The sequence below is a fragment of the Lampetra fluviatilis genome, chromosome 31, assembly GCF_964198595.1.
Source record: "Lampetra fluviatilis chromosome 31, kcLamFluv1.1, whole genome shotgun sequence".
Classification (NCBI taxonomy): domain Eukaryota; kingdom Metazoa; phylum Chordata; class Hyperoartia; order Petromyzontiformes; family Petromyzontidae; genus Lampetra; species Lampetra fluviatilis.
In genome coordinates, this window is record NC_136305.1 from 159624 (window position 1) to 175268 (window position 15645).

The following is a 15645-nucleotide window of genomic DNA, read 5'->3' on the forward strand; positions in this document are numbered from 1 at the left end:
ATTCGAGTACGACGTTTCGACAGTAATTACACCGAGCATCATCAGGCGACAGCCAGATTTGTAGAGACACTTGTGAGCCAATCAGGTGCAGAGGCCAGAGGAGGGGGGGGGGGTTAATGTATGCATATAAATTACAATGGATATCTTTAACCGGTTAGGTTATTCATATTGTATAGATATCCATTGTAATTTATTATGGATAATCAGTCCCTCCAGAAAAACGCGGAGTTTTTTGGTGATTGTTGCGGGCAAAAATCGTTGATTATGCGGCACGTTTTCTTAAAAAATGCGATGGAATATGCGGGATATTTATGCAATTTTATGCGATTAAATTGCGGGAACTTGCAAAAATTGCGGGAACTTGCAAAAATTGCGGGAACTTGCAAAAACTGCGGTTTGATGAAAAAGAGAAAAAAAAGTGATTCCCCCAACACCCTATTCACTAGGCTACTACTTTAATGTAAAGAGTCATTTCTTATTACTTCCTATGATAAGCAAGCATACTACATCACAGAAAGTGCTTTAAGTTTAAGTTCTCATCTTGTTTTATTTCAGACCTTAACAAACAGATGGCTCAAACTTACAAAACATTGAGTCGAACAAGTTCTGTAGCTTTACAAAATGAATATGCTACAACTTCTGTAAAAATGAATAAATAAAATATTAAAAAATAAAATGTGTGCTTCCTGTTTTACAGAGGTAGCTATACAAAACAGACATCTTCTGTTAAAATAAGTGTTTTCAGTGCACAGTAACGTAAGCAATACAGTAACAGTACAGTCTTACAGTAATGTAAATTTACATACTACTAACACAAAAGTGCAATCTTACAACTGTAAAGTTGCATAAACTCTTCATCATGGTTTCATTGGCATCGCGGGGTTTGCAGCTTTTCAATGATGTCGCGTAATGAGTGACGTCACGTCATAACGTTCCCATGGCAACAGGGGAAATGGCTGCGCTTGTGTGAAGTAAACGCAACATTTTTCAACTTTCTGCTAAGATATATGTGACTTTTTGCAACGAAAATGCGGGGATTATGAAATCATGCAAGCCCGCATATTTTGCGCGCGGAAATCTGCAATTTATGCGGCGAAAGTGCGGCGTATTTGAAAAAACGCGCCCCCCGCATAAATATGCGGACTTTGGCTGATTTTGCGTGGAATCTTGCAATCGCATAATCGCGTTTTTCTGGAGGGACTGGATAATATTGGTCGCGAAAGCCTACGTGTTAAACATAATAAAGTGTGAATACATCCTAGTTATTCTTCACGAGTTTCCTGTCCATGGACAGGTGTATGGCTGTAGCCCCCTGCACCTCACCTGACCCCATTCCACCCACTTCACGCCGCGACGCCGCACTCAGCGACTCGAGACTCAGCTACGGGACGGGGGGGGGGGGGCGCAGGTGGCCTCTCCCTGCCTTGCTCAAAAGTGATGGCTTTGTTCGCCGGGTGGTGGTGGTGGTGGTGTCGGCGCATGCCGGTGACCCGGCATTGTGGAGGCAAGGGTTTGGTGGATCGCACACAGATGCTGTGAAACTCCAATTCCCGTGGCGTCGAGGAGGTGTCCCTATACTGCTCCCCAGGAGAATGCGGGACGGCAAAATGTGGACTCCACCTGTTCCATCTGTATGGAATACACACGTGCTCCGGTTTCCTCCTACAAATAACACTCACGTATGACCGAGAACACCTTAAAATATAGTGGACCCCAGAGCTTGGGGCAGAATTTTGTGCCAGTTCACCGCCTGGCTGCTGACCTCCCGCTTGTCTGTGAGTTGTTCTCTCTCATCAAGAGTGAGCGAATCCTCTGCGGCGCATTACAAGTTGACATTACTGTCGTTATATATATCACTGACATCATCACTGCATTCAGTTCAACGTCATGCCCAAGATGCAATAAGTATTTCCACGGGTTTACATTTTTTAATAGGCACGTTTATTTAATTAGTCTCAAAGAACACACTTTCTGCCACTGCTGCTGTTGCTTACACGGTCTGATGGTCTGGCACAACAACGCGTTCACGACTCTGCCACATGGTGCGTGCAGGCTGGCCCCTAGCCAACTGACATGGCACAGGAGGGCACAAGGTAGCGGTGTAAGCGGCGGCATACGACTATTACGGCTCACGAAACATGCATCGAATCGCTCGTGTAAGAATTATCGTATTTGTGCATGCAAATTGTACGCAAAAAGAATGTGCTGAAGTTACATTCAAGATAATGTGGCGAATACAACTCTACAAGAGAAATAAAATAAAACTGGAAACTATGCAGACGAGACACTAAGAACAAGATCAGAGAGGAATGGATTACGGATTTCAATTGTGGCTCTGAATCGTGACAATTCATTGAATTACCCATGGGAAAAATTGTTACATCCCTACATTCTATGTGTGATGTGAGGGCACAGTTGACAGAGGAGTAGGGGGGGTCATATTAGTGGGATGGAGGGCAGCACTGCTCTAGCCCCGGGTACACAGCACCTCGATCGACGGCGATTAGGGATTGGTGAAACATCCCAGGCAGGACAAGCCAAACACTCATGCATGGCATTGGCCAAATATCCCAATGTAAAAAGTGCAATGGCTTTCCCAGTAAACAATTTGCATTTGCATTCTTAATTAGGAGCATCCGGAACCAGACTAGTAAGACTCGGCTGAGGCTCTCCTGGGTTAATAAATCACATTTTTTTTTATAATTCATATTATTCTTGTCATCGTCAAGAAGGGTGAGGTCACGTGAAAGAAGCGTTCCCCAGGATTTCGGGAAGGGCGCGTCACCGCGGGGCTCCTCCGGCAGGAGGATGACGTCACCGCCGCCGGCGCTTTCCTCGGCGCCGTCGTGGAGCGCGGAGGGGGGGGGGCTCCCTGCGCCCCCCCCCCCCGCGTGTTGCCGCAAGGGCCCCCCGCGTGTTGCCGCAAGGGCCCCCCGCGTGTTGCCGCAGCGCCACGGCGGTGTCCTCGCAGGGCGTCACTCGCCCGCTCCGACTGAGGATCAGCCCCGTTGATTTGTTTTCTTCAAATGCCTTCCGTGTGTCTCTGTTGGGGCTTGACTCATTCCACCATGACTTCGAAGTCAGCCATGTCAGTACGGTGCTGCTTTGTGGGGAAGTCGCGGTGGTTCGACTGAAGGAAAGACTTGTTCCCACCACAGGACTGAGGGAGTTCCTCCACTGGCTCAGGACTGGACACGGGAGACGAGCACCAGCACCTCATTGGGGGAAGCAATGACGGACGTGTGTCTTGACTCTACCTCGCGTTCAGAGAAAGGGATATTCCCAAAGATTTGAGAAGAATCAGCATCCCGATAACTCCACGAGACGTCCACGCTCTGTCACGCGTGCGGGGGCTGTTCCCTGCAGTCAAGCAGTCGCCTTTGTTCATGCCGCTGCTGTCAGGATCGTTTCTGTATTCCGATTGGTGGCAGCGTGCGGGCTTCTTCACCCGTCAGATGTCCACTCTGGTGTAACATGCGAGAGGTAGAACATCACGTACCCAGATTCCTTGCTGCATTTAGTTTATCTCCTTAATTGCACATACTTATCGTTATTTACAGCAGCCGACTAATGAACTGTTTATTTGTTTCATTGGTAATTTACGAAGTGGCGTATTTATATATACTACTTGTTATGGAATGTACTGCAGGGCAGACCAAACAGCGTTGGAGCAGTGTTGACAGTGCTAGTGTGATAGTTGAAGACCCACACCACTACACATTGAACACCGTGTGGTACATAAAAGACGCAATCAAAGTTCTCATTAAAACATTTTAATATTCCCAGAGGTTGATGCATACAAAGATCACGGATCAGGGCATCACTGAGACAGTGGATTCAAATCCAGGTTTCGGCCACCAGTGATTAAACTGGATTTTCCAGTGTGATTAATTTCCGGTCCCAGCCCACTTATTCAGCTGATTCTAGCTCAAGAAATGAAACAATTTGGTGTAATTAATGGACAGCGAACGTTATCTCTGGGACATCCGAAAGGTACGCATGTAACGTGGCTAATACGCCGATGTAACCGACTTCAGAAGTAGTTCTGTGACATCTACTTCCTGGGGATTTGCACTGCGAGCTGACAAAGCTCCGAAATGAGATGTGACTCATCCTGCACCCTGACTCCGATAGACAATTGAAATCAGATTTCGAGATGTATATATGTTTAAACTATGATCGGGTCACTCCGAATGCACTGTGATGAAATGCGCCATTGCAATCGGTGTACAAAGGGTAGCTCAGTGTGACTTTTTTATTTTATATCTTTCACGTAACTCTTTATCAGCCCCTTGGGTGAATGTATGAGTATGTGTATACAACATATTATATACACACTCCGGCCTACACACATAATTGCCCATCCCTTCCTCTGGCCGTGCTGATTTAAGTTGGAACAAAATCGCGTGAACGCATCACTCTTCCTCCTGGGAATATTATCTTTCCACTTAATCTGTCCGTCTGGGAGTTTCTGTCCGTCCATCCTCCTATGCATCCATCCTGATGATGTTTACATGAGAGGAAAACTAAATAGAAATTAGCGAAGATGCAGCGTCTTGTTTACATTGGGCATGGGCGGGTGAGTGGGTGGTGCCCGCACATTGTGCAGATTGCATGCCAGTGGCGGTGGGAGGGGGAGCAGTGGTGACCAGGGGGTCAACCCAAACTTAAACTAAACTATTTTGATTTTACAAGGTAAGGCTCGCTGAGCTACATAACTCTTTCAGAAGCGACCTGGCGATCACAAATGATAACTCAACGATGTCGCTTATCATCACGTAACAAATGTATAGCAGCCAAATACTCTGAAGGCATGTTGATAATTATAAATGTGGAGGGAAACATCGGAGGACCCGGAGAAAAATCTACGCGACCACGGGGAGAGAGAGACATGCAAACTCCAAATATACAGCAGGCGTTAGGGTCGGGATGGAACTCAAGACCTCCTGTATACCAGGCGAGGTAGGTCTGGGGGGGGCTAGGGGTACCGGGGGGCAGAGGTGCCAGTGTGCACCAGGGGCGGGGCAGGCTGATGAATATGCATTGAAGATATCACGAAACGATTTTACGCTTTTTCGTATTCTGCCAGGGACTACAGCACTGTGAGATTGACAGGAGTGAAATGCCCCCCCCCTCCGTCAAGTTTTGTTTTTTTTCTCTTGAGGTGGATAACGGCGAAAATATAATGAATCATGAAGACGGAGTAACCGTGTGTGTACGTGTGCCCACGTCAGTTAAGAATGTTCCTCCCGTGTGTTGTACCGCGACTTGTTCGACATGATGTATGACGTTTCGTCCCACGTGCTGGGAACTTCTTATTGAGCTTCTTCAGGAAATGAATTTGGCTCCCAGCACGCGAAGCGAAACGTCGGACACTGTACCGAACAACACGCGTTACAAACAGACACCACATCGGGAGCGGTACAGCCCTATGCCGTGCTCATCGTGACCACATCTCAAATGAGCCTTCTCTTGGTGGATTTGGATAGAAATTCCACATTCCTATGCCGAGACCAGTGTATCCATTGGAGAGTCACTATTGACCTAACTTGTATAGTTTTTGTTTGAAGACATCAAATATGGAAACAAACGTGAAAACAGCTTGAATTAAAGTATGTTGGGGAAAGGATGCAATTTATTTTAACGCGTTTTTGTGCTACCGAAATACTCCTAAATATTAACAATTGCACGTGAATATACTATGAATGGGGAACACATATGCTTTTGTCTGAACACAGACAGAAGTGAAAAAAGCTTCAATAAACAGTCCCAGCTGGAGAAAACTTGTGAGCGCGTTTCCTGCACACACACACACGGACGCACACACACACACACGGACTCACACGCGCATTCACACTACCTCCACGCTGTAAACATTTGGGAAAATAGCCTGGGGTCACGCGGCCCTAATAGACTGGTGTCCTATGTGATTTCTAGTTTTACAATCCATCAATTCGCCAATACATATGGGTAAACACACACACACGCATGGTCGCACGCTCACATATCCTACTGTGACCCCAATCTGAGATGATACTGGCACATAGCAATTGTCAGCAGAATTACAAACATGCTTTCCTCCAGACTTAGCTGGAGGTTTAACATTTCCAAAAATAGACGTTTACTTAACGCTACTGACATGTTGGTGGAACTAGTTATGTGTGTGTGTCCACGTGCAGATTTGCCAACGGAATGATGTAATAATGTGTCTGTAATGATCGTAAAAATGTGCAAAACCAAATATGGCAATGGTTCCTCATCCAACCTCACTCCTTAAACACGGTGGGTCTACTGTAACATTTTATTGTGATGATGCCTTTACAAAAAATGCCGCTCTGCTGTTGTGTAATATCCTGCTGGTCTATGTTTGAGTCCAAATTTACTCTTGCATGTATGCACTGAACTCTAGTAGGGCTTGGTGTTGGGCACAAACACACCAAGCACACAATCAAGGCCCCAAGCAGTTCATGGAGTCCCCGAACGTGTAAAAAAATAGTGGTGCACAAAATATCAGCTCGAATTCAGATTCTAATAAACATAACAGGTTAATTCCATATTTCGTCTCATATATTTTGCCTACATCTCATTCCTCAACATCTATCATCTGTAACTCTCTTCTTTCAAGTTATATATTCTCCGCCTGTTACCTATCTGGCTCACCACTGATGTTAGCCGTGGCCTGGTTCGCGGTGCAGTTCGCTCACTGCTGCACCGCATCTCCACACCCAGCTGTAGTATTATAATACTGTAGTTGGCAGTGTCATTGTTTTCGCTTACTTGTTGATGCCATTGTGGGAAACCCAGATCCAACCCTTGTTGAATTAATTGTGTTTATTGTACATTATATCTGAAGTACACCATGACAAGAGCAGCTCCCGCAGTGCCTTGGGTATGACACTGGACTCAGTGCAGAGATCACTGATTCGTCATCTCCTGGTGCTGCAGTTGAAAGAACGCTGCACGCTTCTCAAATCCCTCTGCCTCTGACCACTCAACAGGGTAAATGAGCGCACCGCAGTTTAGTCGATCCGAAGGTTGTATGTGGTGGGTTCATGTGTGGATGGATACGACCATAATTCAGAGACGTCTTGCCAAGTGTGGAAGAGCAGGCCAAACACCCTCTGTGGGAGCTCCCTCTAGTGGACATCCACCGGCAGTGGCGTGGAGCGGCAATTGCAGGGCTGCACAGTTACCTTGACATACATCCGGGTTTTAGAGGGGAAATTGCTTTAGATGTGAATTTCTACATCTAAATATTGAATCACGTCGTGTCTGTTGACACGCGCTTGTGATCGGTGCTGGGTGTGTGGCCCCTCCAGTGATGCCGGGGGTGGCTCTCTCAAGGCCTCCCCAGTGGGGACCATCTCCCGTCAAAGCGTGAGACACGCTTCCCCTTCTCCACCACCCTTGGAATTCTGTAGCCGAGGGAAATGCTGTGAATGTTCAGTACTGTACAATCCTCTAAAGTCTAAATTTAACCAAATTTTTTACTTTATCAGGAAGGGCCACTGAGCTATATATTTTTCAGAAGCGACCTGGCCACAACTGCAAGATCAACGAAGTGGCTGATCATGACGTGGACATGTATGGCAGCAGCCAAATACTCTAAGCGCACCTTGACTCTACATGTGGAAGGAGAACGCGGGCTGAACACGGATCTCAGTTACCTTGGTGGAAGGAGAACGCGGGCTGAACACGGATCTCAGTTACCTTGGCGGGCTCCCGCACATTGACGCGCGCAGCTCAGTCTCACTTCGTTGTACTCCAAGAGACCCCCCCCCCCGCAGCGACAGAAGTGACGAAGGGTGCTAAAATTATAAAGGCAACGTTGCCAGGTCACAAATGTAGTGGACATCTCGCCACCGTAGGCGTGACAGCAGCTCTTGATCTGTGAGCTTCTACACTCCATCGTTCATGTTTCACATGGTGGAGGTGTCAGTTTTTAACTCTCAGATGTATCCTTTGTGTCACGTAATTTGATGAGCATCATGATCAGCTTGGCCTGCAGCACGGTGCAGTGGTAACACTCGTGCCTCGGAATAAGAAAGCCCTGGGTACGATTCCTGACTCGGGTGCTTCTCTGCGTGGAGTTTGTGTGTTCTCTGCATCGTATATTATTTTAGATTTATAGAGTGCCTTTGCTCAAGGTGCTTAACAAAGTTTAAAAATTGTTTCATAATGGGTTTCCTCCACGTGTTCCGGTTTCCTCCCATAGCTAAGAACACACAATGCAGCAGCCCGTATTGGCAAAATGATAGTACATGCAGATTTCTCAATTGAGATCACGTATAGCAGCAACGTCGTCCCCTCCTGCACAGACTTGGCAGGACCCTCCTGAAAAAGAGTCTTGAGACTCATTTGGCCTTCCTGCATAAACAAGGATGGTAATAATAATAATCCATATATCCACTGCTCGATGAAGGCCTCACGCCACCCTCACGCCATCATCGCCCCCCCCCTCCCTATATGTGTAGAACTTATTTCTTATTTCGCACTGTACGTAGCCAACCGTGCTATTGGAGCGTCAGCCCCCCCTTTTGAGTTCTTAGTCAAGACAAAACGTGTTGGTGCAACGTTAATACCAGTGATGACGATTAAGCGATGGGCGTCGCAGCATTTCCACATCGGCAGGGGGTGAGAGCAGCAGAGTGCACGATAGAAGGCAGCAGATGGAATCGTTCCTCATTCTGTACAACAGCGTCTAGCAATTGTTTACAGTTTAACATTGACTGCGTCATTTTTGGATGACCCAATTTAAATGAGGTCACGCCACAGGACTACATTATAGCAAGCTCTGTGCCGTGGCATCACAACATGCATTGTGCACCGTGACGTCACAGTGTGCTGGTGACATCACAGTGCACTCGTGACATCACAGTGCACCGTGACGTCACAGTGTGCTCGTGACATCACGGTGCACGCTGTGCGCACCGTGATGTCGCAAAGCGCTCTCTGATCTTTGGCAGTTGTTTCGCGTGGTTGGCATGGACACTGCTGCAAGACATTACATAGCCCCCCCCCCACGTCCAATCCCCCAACCCTTTCTTCGTATGTATGTGATTGAACTTCTTTCGCACCGTACGTAGCAAACCGTACTAATTGGATGTATCCCCGTGCCCTGAGGCCCTCCAGCCCTTGGGTGTCTCGGTGCATTTTCACCGCCTGCACACCTGGTAACTGCATCGGTGGCTTCGTCTCCCTCCCCACCTGACGTGCTGTTATTTGTAATATCGCTACAGTACGGAGTCGCGTATCGCTGGACGGAAATACTCGGCCAGGAAGAAACTGGTATCAACAGGAAGCGAGCGAGATTTTGGGCGGACGTGATGTGAATGGCTCAAACAGAATGCCCGACTCCTGGGAGGCCATTCAGACGTGAGTGCTAACGCCGGCATAACTATTACTCATAAAGGAAAACACATTAATGAATGTGCCACATACAATGAGTCGCGAGCAATGACTGTGATGCAATTACTGCTCGTAGCGATTGCTCTTTATCGCCGTAATTACATTGCGCTGTTTTAGAATCCGAATCGTGAGGTCAGCATGCCCTTTCCGCAAGACTTACCCTCAGCCAGGCCTGTTTGGGTCAGCGACACACAATATGTTCACACCCAGCACACCACATCAAGTATAGACCGCTCGTTCTGGCTAGTCGCGTGCCTTGCCTACTCGTGTCTGCCTCGAAAAGAATCTGTGAGAAAATAAACCCTGCCAGTGCTCTTTTGATGGCTTTTCGTCAAGGTCAGCACCAGACCAAAATCGTTTTTTCGTCTCAAATGTAACTCGGCAACTGTCCCCAGCTCAGCCAGTGCTGTGCGCAGTCCCCTTCAGGAGCGGGCCCTCTAGAACCGCGGGGCGAGTGAGCAGGGTTGCTTGGGGCTTATTTACGAAACAACAGCCGCTTTGAGTGGCGTGTGCTGCAGTGTAAAGTGGAGTTAATTGGGCCTGCCCTGTCCTGCCCCGATGCTTATTGCGATATTCAGGAATTAAAAAAAAGCTTTACTCCACGCTTGCTAAAATAAAAAAAAGTTACTGCTGTAATGTCAGGCTCATCGTTTATGTGTGCAGTGTCATCATCTCCTCTGGGACACCACAGCCACATGGGAACAACCTGGCAAGTCCCTTCATTAACGCCCCCAAAACACAGATACTCCACTGATTTCTAATGATCCCCCTCCTTTTCTTCGCAATAGATGATTGATTATTGTGAAAGCGATTATCCGATATCTTACGAAGTGACGTTTTATAACAGTTAAAAACTGGGAGACGTGTAGATACTTTCAAATAAAGTGCTCTCTTCTCCATACTATAACGTGTCCCCAATATGTGAATGGGGCATCTATACCTGGATCACCCTGTAACAATAATTTACGTCGGTCATTTACTTTACTCATCATAGCTGGATTCGAATTAACGACGTCCATTTCACCCAGAGGATGGTATGCGTTGTGTTGTGAGGTGATGTGAAGACACGTAGCAGCCGGAGTCACCGCGAGGAGACGCCTATCTCCCAAGTCCCACCCCATGGACCACCAAGATCACCACTGTGGCCTGCGCTCCTTCAACGGAGGAGGAACAGCAAAGCGACACGAACTCTCTCTCTCCTGCAGCCCCCTCGTCGTGGGGAGCACACCTCGATATTGGCATTCATCTTCTGAACATATCGCCATTATCAAAGCACTATTCGTGCAAACAAACTGCGATACATAGTGCTTTACAGGCATGAACAATAAAAGTTAAATTGTACGCAAAATAAAATCACGTTGTAACTAATTTCTAGCAAAGACATGATAAAATAACACATTAAGAAAATCCGAATTAAAAGCCAGTTTAGAGGTATTTTAAAAGTGCTTAATGATTCTGAAGCCCTCAGGTGCCCTGGCAGGCTATGCCAAAGACGAGGACCGTAAAAACTCCACGTGAAACCAGAAAGAAGAGCATTGCAGTAGTCGAGTGTGCTGGTGGTAAAAGCACGAATCAGTCTCCCAGTGGTAGACCGAGAGAGAAAGGCTGTACCTTTGCTATGTTTCTCAAATGATAAAATACCCTTTTGGTGACATATATAATGTGGGCTTCAAAGTTCAAATCCGGATCAAAACACCCACACTGTTAACCTGTAGTTTGACGTTTTCTGTTAGTGAGCCCAAATTTGTGATGATTTTAAATCGTTGGGCTTTTGCTCCAATGACCAGCAACTCTGTTATTATTTTTAAGTACCAGAAAATTCTGTGACATCCACATTTTTATATCCTCAATGCACTTTGTCAAGTTCTGAATGGGGCTTACATCATTAGGCGATACATAAATGTAAAGTTGAATATCATCAGCATAACAATGAAAATCAATCCCATGTTTCCTGATGATATGCACGAATAGAATAGATAATTGTTTTACTGGTCATCGAATCAACAAAGTAAACGCCGCTTCTGTACACAATGGACTTTTCGAGAGATAAATGTAGAAATGTAAAAAAACCCGTATACATTAATCTTCACTGCAGCACTTCCCCAGATAGCCTCCTATTTTCCACCCAGACGATGCGTGAGAACAATACGAGGCCTATGCATGCGTGCACGCAGATCATGGGTACAATCATTAGTTCTCCCGTGACTTGCCGGCCACGCTGAGGATGCCGATGAGACCACACTGTTCCAATTCACCCCTTCCCATCATTTCCTTGATGGTTTGGCGAGCTTCATCACTGCCAACCGCTGACGTAATGCGTTGTTTGTTGTCTAGCAGCGGTCGACATTGTTGCTTCCAGCCTGGAAGTTAAGACGTGGTTATAGTCGGCATTGGCATCATCATCCATGGTTAATCCTTCTGCTGGATGAAACGTTCCCCACGCCATCGCCACCTATCTTTGCATCGTAATATTTTAAAGGTGCAGCCCTGCAATTGCTTGCAGACGCCACTGCCGGCAGAAGGTTATACACTAGAGGGAGCTCTAGAAAGACCCTGTAGAATAATTTGTCCTCCTTTTCCACAGTGCCCAGACGTTACTGGAGTGCCGACTCTTGATCCCACCACACACGACCTGCCAACCCACTCTCTCCGTGACGTACTCATTTATTCTGCCGGCTGGCCAGAGGCCGTGGGTACTTAATACACTTGCACCAGAGCTACAACTTCCACGCACAAGAGATCACATCGAACCAGCGATCTCTCGATTGCAAGTCCCAATGCGTTGCCATTTACCCCAAGGCAAAATCGTCATTAAATCGTAATACAACAGCAATATTAGTAACAACACAATCATACGTGTATAGTGGACATCACGACCCAGTGGGCACCTACGGCCTATCCCATGGATCGTGATGTTGACGACTTGTATACCACATTTAAGGGAAGTAACTTCATGATGCTTTATAACCTGAACAGACAAAAACCCCACAAAAGAGCGACGCATCATCCCCTTCAACGTGAACTATGTTTGTGCTCAATGCGTTTGTGTGGTCACCTCTCGCGAGCTGCGTGACTAAAGCCAGCCAGAACTGAGTTCCCCATCTGCTGGCTGACGTTAACGAGGGCTCACGATGACATTATATTGACAGCTCGGTTCTGCACAGGATTAAGTTATTTTAGTTTCAGCCGGTCAAAGGGATGCCCATTTCTTTCATTAATTGCTTCGTTTCCTGTAACGATTCCTACAGGTTCTGCTCCTGAATATTTTGTTAATGAGGTCAATGCATTTATCCCATTACAGTTATTTGCCACCAGGAATTAATCTTGGAGCAAATGGTTTGAACTGCGGCATACTCGCTGCCACCCACAGCGTGGTGAACTGGAGCGTTACTCAACCTTAACTTAAAGCTTTCGTGACTGCATGAATTCATATTCTTTGGGTCTATCGGTAAAGCCACGTAGATAGATCAAATAATTAAAAATAATTAAAATAATAACGTTACTCTTTCCACGTGACTAGAATTTCCCTTATTTTCTCTAAGACATCAGTTTTCACTCAGCCCCACTTCTGGTTAATAAGATAATCTTGATTTACTACTGGACATGTACAGCTCCTTGTCAATTCCTTGCTAGATAAGGGCCTTCCCACACCGTGCGAGTTGGAGGTTATTATTTGACTAGACTTCACATACGCGGAAGCATAGAAGTACAGCTCAACAACGATTGTTGCTGCACTGACTTATTCTGCCATCACAAAGTATGCAGCCTATAACGACCTGTTTGTGCGTAGCGGTCCCTCATCCGAGCACTATCCAGGCTCGACCCTGCTCAGCTTCTGAGCTCTGACGCTGCCGGGCATGTTCCAGTTCACTGGCCCAACATCCCAATGCAGGATCCAATAAAAATGAGTTGCTTTCCTTGATAAACTACACCGATTTTATCTTACAATTATTTCAGAACTTACTATGTAAAGTCAACCGTTGTGTTATTGAGTCCTCCAGGCGTAGTAAAACAGGCCCGTATTTGTTTACACGTCAACATGCCGTGCCGCTAATGCCAGCTGGCCCAAGCAAGTTCCGGCGGCATGAGCTCTGTCCTAAAATGTACTCAGAGGCAGAAGTAACCACCCAGCCTCCCAGCCAAGGGAAACGTCCCCGCACGGGAGTCCTCTGTTTTAGAGTGGGCACCCCAGAGAGAGTCAGGTGACTGTGGGTGGAAGAGGCCAAAGAGCCCCTCTCGAGTGTCACTGGCCCACTCTTCCACGCTTGCCACGGGTCGTGGAATAGGTGGAAGACTACCCACACTTTAAACCACCACACACGTCCTGCGGTTCACCGAACTGTAAAATGTTTGTCCATTCACACTGCTGGGTGGACGTGCGCGGTGGGGGGTATAAGCAACTTGCGCCCATTGTTTGAACTGCCGTGCCAGGAGATCGAGTCGGCGAGTTCCCGGGTTGCAAGTCCAGAGTGGTGATAACCGTTGAATCCCGGGTGGCAACACTGCACAAGTTAGGCAGCGTCAGGGATATGAAGTTTATTTAAGGAATTTACAGTTTGTGTTTTTTCTTGCTGACATGGGCTATGCTGAGCCTTGCGCGCAGTTTGCACATTCTGCATGAGGACATTTATGCGCGGTGTAATTTTTGTAATTTATCGGATATGTTGCATAATGACGCGTTTTGGGAAAAAACACAATTTCCACTGCGCGCAGCATCTCTGTGAAACGTTGACATCTTTCCAACGCGACGATGTATCCGTCCATAGCAATGATGTCCCGAGTCCAAGTCGGTTTCATTGCAGCACACAGGAAGATGTTCTTCTTCACAAAACTCGTCATCTCATCATCATCGCGATCCATGGGGAGAGAGCCCGTAGGTGTCCACTGCACATTCCGTCATTCGTTTCCATCTCGTGCCAATATGCTCAAAAGTAGTGCCCACATCATGCAGCCACCAATCTCTTATGTCGTCAAGATTCATTATTACTCTCCTGTAATTGCAGACAGTGAACAAACGATGGAATGCTTTCTACGCGCTATAAAGAACTCAACTCTTTAGTGTTTGCTGAACCCATTATTTATCTGAATATAATACGGAGTTCTTAGTTTATTTCAGCTGTGTTATTCTTTAAAAAGATGGTAATGCTAAATCCGTTCACACCAACTGTTGAAATAAAATCAGAAACAAGGGGAGTGCGTTTATAAAGGGATACATTTACAGCCCGGTTTTGTCAATCCACTGAAGGATTAGGGCCTCCGAACGCCTTGTGGCCATTACGGACATTTGACCATACTTCACCACGCTAGTCAGTGGGGGTTGGTGAATGTGCGGAGCTGATGCGTGGAAGCATACAAGTACAATAAGTAAATCCATAGATTTTGCTGCACTGCTCTCTACGGTCCACATCATAGTCCCGCAAGCACCATGGCACACAGGCCATTGAAACCTACATACAGGGTGGCCGAACAGTCAGGACACATTGGGTTATTTCATTCATTTTAACAAATGTTCAAAATGACTCCTATTAACATGAATGCACGCTTGCATTTTGTTTTCATTAAATAAGATTACCGGTGTGATCTTTGAACTTTCATTAATTATGTTTTGTCGCAATTCATCCAGGGTTCTTGGTCGAGTTTCGTAAACAATGTGTTTGAAGTGAACCCACAGAAAGAAGAAAAGTAGATATAAATAATGATAAAGGATAAAATATTCACTTTCAGAATAAACAATTAAATAGTTTTAATGGCAGTGTTAAAATATATTAACTAACCCTATTTGTCCTGACTTTGGGGCCACCCTGTATAGTGTGAGTATAGTGTGAGGTGGAGCAGTAGTGCAATGGTTAGCACACTGCACGAAACCCCGCGATCTGAAATCACTTTATGGCCACGACTAACATCAGTGGAGAGTGGACAACATCCCCTTCACCAACCCGCATTGACCAATACCGTCAAGTATGATCAAGTAGCCTCCATGACCAGAGTGTAGCAAAGGCCTGTCGACTTATTGTTGTACAAAAAGTTCAACCAAAATAACTTTTTCGTTGTGAAGTTTTTTGACTTTACAGAAATGATTTGTGCCGTACGCTAGGGAAGCTGTACAATTATGTCCCCCCTTCAACCTCAAGATCGTGCCATTCCTGCCAGCGAGCAGCCATCCTGATGGGAGACGCGTGCATCGTACACTTTTCGCTTTCTCCGTGGACTCAAACACCGCAGTGGCGGTAATGGCTA